This window comes from Miscanthus floridulus, chromosome 8 (assembly GCF_019320115.1).
Source record: "Miscanthus floridulus cultivar M001 chromosome 8, ASM1932011v1, whole genome shotgun sequence".
Lineage (NCBI taxonomy): Eukaryota > Viridiplantae > Streptophyta > Magnoliopsida > Poales > Poaceae > Miscanthus > Miscanthus floridulus.
In genome coordinates, this window is record NC_089587.1 from 119,973,627 (window position 1) to 119,979,332 (window position 5,706).

Genomic DNA, 5,706 nt, shown 5'->3' on the forward strand with positions numbered 1-5,706 from the left:
TAAAGAAGTGATGTCCTCATCATCCTCCCCCTCTTGAATTGGAAGTGTCCTCGACTCAAGCTCATCTTCTTCTCCCAAATAAGGTTTCAAATCTACAATGTTAAAAGTGGGACTAACCCTAAACTCGGGTGGGAATTCAAGTTTGTAGGCATTATTATTTATTTTTTCAATGATCTTATAAGGACCACCTGCTTTTGGCATTAATTTAGACTTACGCAGCTCAGAAAATCTATCTTTTCTCAAATGTAACCAAACCAAATCACTCGGTTCAAGTTTAATCTCTTTTCTACCTTTACTACCAGCAATTCTATACTTTTCATTCATTCTTTCAATATTTGCTTTAGTTGTTTCGTGCAACTTACGAATAAAATCAGCACGCTCTCTAGCATCACTATGTATTCTCTCAGTGGTAGGTAAAGACAAAAGATCAATAGGAGCACGGGGGTTAAAACCATACACTACCTGAAAAGGACTTACCTTGGTGGTGGAATGTTCCGCCCTGTTATATGCAAACTCCACATGCAGCAAACACTCTTCCCACATCTTCAAATTGCGCTTCAAAATGGCTCTCAACATGGTGGACAATGTTCGATTCACAACCTCAGTTTGCCCATCAGTTTAGGGATGACATGTTGTAGAAAACAACAGCTTGGTCCCCAATTTATTCCACAACGTGCGCCAAAAATGACTTTAAGAATTTTGCATCGCAATCTGAAACAATAGTAGAAGGCATACCATGCAAGTGAACGATTTCTTGAAAGAAAAAGGTCAGTAATATGAACAACATCGTCGCTCTTATGATAAGGAATAAAATGTGCCATCTTAGAAAAACGATCAACCACCACAAAAATACTATCCCTCACCCTCTTAGTCCTTGGCAATCCTAACACAAAATCCATAGATATATCTGCCCAAGGAGTAGAAGGAACATGAAGAGGCATATACAAACCATGTGGATTCAACCATGACTTAGCTTTTTGACATGTGGCATACCGAGCCACGTACCGCTCTATATCTCGCATCATCCTTGGCCAAAAGAAGTGTGTGGACATCACCTCCTCCGTCTTCTTGGCACCAAAATGTCCCATCAATCCGCCTCCATGTGCCTCCTGTAACAACAAAAGACGAACAGAACCAACTAGAATGCATAGGCGGTTAGCTCTAAACAAAAATCCATCGTTGATCATAAACTTATTCCATGTGTGTCCCTCTCTACAATTAAGCAACACACCCTTAAAATCAGGATCAAGCACATATTGTTCTTTAATGGATTGAAGACCAAAAATCCAGCAATCAAGTTGGGACAGCAATGTATATCTTCTAGACAAAGCATCAGCAATCACATTATCCTTCCCTTTCTTGTGTTTGATAATATAAGGAAAAAATTCAATAAATTCAACCCATTTAGTATGCCTATGATTCAAATTATTTTGAGAGCGAAGATACTTAAGTGATTCATGATTAGAATGAATAACAAATTCTTTAGGCCACAAATAATGACGCCACGTCTCTAAAGAACGAACAAGTGCATACAATTCTTTATCATACGTGGAATAATTAAGAACAGGACCATGCAATTTTTCACTAAAGTAAGCAACTGGTTTACCATCTTGCATCAAAACACCACCAATGCCAACTCCACTAGCATCACATTCTAGCTCAAAAGTCTTACCAAAATTTGGAAGTTGCAGCAATGGTGCGTGTGTAAGCTTGTCCTTCAAAGTGTCAAAGGACTCCTCTTGTGCCTCTCCCTAATGAAACACCACTCCTTTGTTTGTCAACTCATGCAATGGGGCAGCAGTGGTGCTGAAATCTTTGATGAAGCGGCGGTAGAATCCTGCAAGACCAAGAAAACTCCTCACCTGTGTGACAGTTTGGGGAACCAGCCAGCTCTTTATGGCTTCAATTTTCATCTCATCCACCTCAATTCCCTGTTTAGTTACAACATAGCCAAGAAAAGAAACTTGATCCGTGCAAAAGATGCACTTCTCAAGGTTACCAAATAGACGTGCATCACGTAAGGCATTAAAAATAGCACATAAGTGATCCATATGTTCATCAAAAGACTTGCTGTAAATCAATATATCATCAAAGTAAACTACCACAAAATGTCCAATAAAAGCTCTTAAAACCTCATTCATTAAGCGCATGAAAGTGCTAGGTGCATTTGTCAAACCAAAAGGCATTACTAACCACTCATACAACCCGAATTTGGTTTTAAACACAGTTTTCCATTCATCTCCAAGTTTCATTCTAATTTGGTGGTAGCCACTTTGCAAGTCAATCTTAGTGAAAATTATAGAACCACACAACTCATCTAGCATGTCGTCTAGCGTAGGAATAGGATGACGATACCGAATTGTAATATTATTGATGGCTCTACAATCAACACACATACGCCAAGTTCCATCTTTCTTAGGAACCAAAAGTACTAGAACGGCACAAGGACTAAGGCTTTCACGTACATACCCATGGTCCAAAGATCTTGGACTTGCCGCTAAATTTCCTTAGTCTCCTCAGGATTAGTTCGATAGGCAGCTCAGTTGGGCAAGGTCACTCCTAGAATCAAATCGATTTGATGCTCTATCCCTCTCATAGGTGGCAGCCCCGGGGGTATCTCAGCTAGAAAAATGTCTTCATACTCCTGTAAAAGCTTAGTGATAGCAGGAGGTACTGAACTAACAATATCATCAAGCGAAAACATAGCTCATTTGCATACCAAAGCATAGCAAATATCATCATCAGAAATTTCAGGAAAGTCACATTTTGTTGCAAGCATAACACCACCCTTCAATTTAATCCCCTCAGCCTTAGAAATAGATGTAGACTTATCCTTTTTAGGTGGGAAAATAGAATTAGCAACTTGCTGATTTTTAGATTGAACATCATTCAAACTAGCAGCGCGTTCTCTATCAGCTTGTACAATTTGACCAGGGGTCAAAGGTACCAAAGTAATTTTCTTTCCTTTATGCACAAAAGTGTATTTATTACTTCTACCATGGTGTGTAGCATCATTATCATGTTCCCAAGGATGACCCAATAAAAGTGAACAAGCTTGCATAGGTACCACATCACAATGAACAGAATCAGCATAAGAACCAATGGAAAATGAAACTCTGCAAGTTTGTGTTACCTTTGCTTTACCAGAATCATTTAGCCACTGAATATGGTATGGACATGGGTGTAGACATGTGGTCAAGCCAAGCTTCTTGACCAAATCAGAACTCACCAAATTGTTGCAGCTACCTCCATCAATAATGACACGTGCTCGATGGTCGCTGATGATGAAGAAAATCTAGAACATGTTATGACGTTGTAGCTTCTCAGGTTGCTGGACTTGTGAGCTGAGCACCCACTATACAATGATGCTCCTATAGGACGTTGTGGCCTCGTCACCAAGGACTTCGCCATCCTCCTCATCTATAGCTTGGTCTTCTTCATCCTCAATGTCAGAGGTGCTGATGTAACCATCTTCTGTAGCAATATATGCTCGCTGACTTGGGAAGTCCTTCTGCACATGGCCAATGCCATGGCAGTGGTGGCACTGAATACCTGAAGTGCGTCCTGTCGATGCAACAGATGAGGAACTCTTGGTAGGCACCTGCAAAGAATTTTTACCTAAATCTGAAGGTCGTGTGGGAGGTGCCTTAGGTGTAGCGGAAACTCCAGAGGTTGCTGGTCGCTTGCTCGCTGGTGGAGGTGCCTAAAAAGTGGTTGGCTTGGTCAGCCCCGAAGATGGTGCTGGGCATGGCGTGTATGTGCTGGTGCTAACCTTGCTCTTGCCCTGCTGTTCACGCCCCTACAATTCCTTTTCTGCAAGCATAGAAAACTGAAACAACTGGTTGACAGTGTTAAATTCTTTATAATCAACAATGTCCTGAATCTCATGCCTCAAACCCGAATAAAAATGACAAATGGCATCTTCGTTTCCCTCCACAACACTACAGCGCATCAATCCCTTTTGGAGCTCACCATAGTAATCTTGTACAGATTTATCTCCTTGTTCTAAACGCATCAATTTCTTACGCAAGTCTCTATGATAAGAAGGATGAACAAAACGATCATGCATGGCTACCTTAAGTTCTTCCCACGTACTAGGTAAAGCATTCTGTGCAGCTAGCCCATTCCACCAAATAATGGCAAAATCCTTAAACTCACTAGTAGCTTGTCTAACTCTATGCTGCTCAGGTGGGCACTAAACTTTTATTCTACCATCATCTCCCAATCAAGATATCCCTCAGCATCATAATGACCCGAAAAAGATGGTACTGTGAACTTAATTTTAGCATAAGGATCATCAGTCGCATGGTGATTATTACCTTGACGGTGGTGGTGGTGGACACCACCCATACCTATCGTGTTGCGGTGAAGACATTGTTGTAATCTCTCTTGTCGGACAGCTGCTCGACCTATGTTCCTATTAGCATCATACACTATGTCTTGACCATTGGTGTTGCTGCCGAAGACGTCGTTGTTGCCCGCCACAAAGGTTTCCAACTCAGTAACCTTGTCGGTTAGCGTGGAAATTCACTTGTCCAATCTCTCCATGCTATTGCCAATGTTGAGTTCAATGAGTGCGTTAGTGATGGCCTTCCTGACGGCCTCATTCATCCTTTTTTGGGCATCCTCTACAATAGCTTGTAGTTGCTCTTGACTGACACACTCATTGAAACCCTTAGGATTGTTATCTCCAGTCTGTTCATCTCCTGCCATTGAAAACACAAAAACAGGAACAAACGGTGAAAGTTATCCCTACCAAATGACTATGTGGTTGTAGTGGTGTCACTTTTTACAGCAAGTGGAAGTGTCTTACCAAGCTCTTACAAAGTTCTTAGCAACACAAGCAGTGGGCGGTACAACCGGCGGCTGGTTCATGATACCTATGAGGCAGTGGTACCGGGATTTCAAGACCCTTTGTCTGTACTGATCTGAAGAGTTTGTGGAGCCTGGAAGGCACACAAAGAGTAATATGTATATCTAGCACACAAGTCAGTAATAAAAAGTAATGCTGAATTATAGTCCAAAGTACTTGTTCTCGTTGCTGGTCTAAAATGTTCCAAGTACCGGCGTGTGACAAAAGTATGGTGGATAGCAAGGTGACAGGTGTATGAAAAACAAGTCTGATGGATGGAAACAGCAACACAAACAAGGAACCAGATGGCACACGCTAACACAACTCACTTTGGTCTTCTCTATGTGCTCCTCTAAATATTGTTCCTCTTTTATCTCTCTTTTTTTCTATTTTTTGGGCTATCGTTGTTTTTTGGGAAATTTTAACTTTTTTATTTTTTATTTTTGATATTTTTCCTTTACTTAGGAGCATAAAATAAGTAACCACAAAAAATATGAGCTGAAACAAGTGAAAGACGTGGCCTATGGAATTTTTAGAAAACTTGCTCAAAATCGACAAAAGCCTTGTGACCACGAAAAGAGGATCTTGTGACCACTTTTTGATGAATCTAAAAATTTTGAACCTTGGCAAAGAAGGGGATGGACGGATCCAAAAAAATTTTCTGGTCGATTTTGATATATGGAACGTCAAAATCAGAGTCCGTATGCAAAAACTAGACCAGTTTTAAGAATTGGCTCCGAATTAGAGGACAAAACGGGAATAATGTGCGCAAAATTAGTCATGGAAGCAAAGATTTTATGGAAATGATAGGGGAAAACACACGAACTAGACTCTAACAAGACCTAACCAGCAAC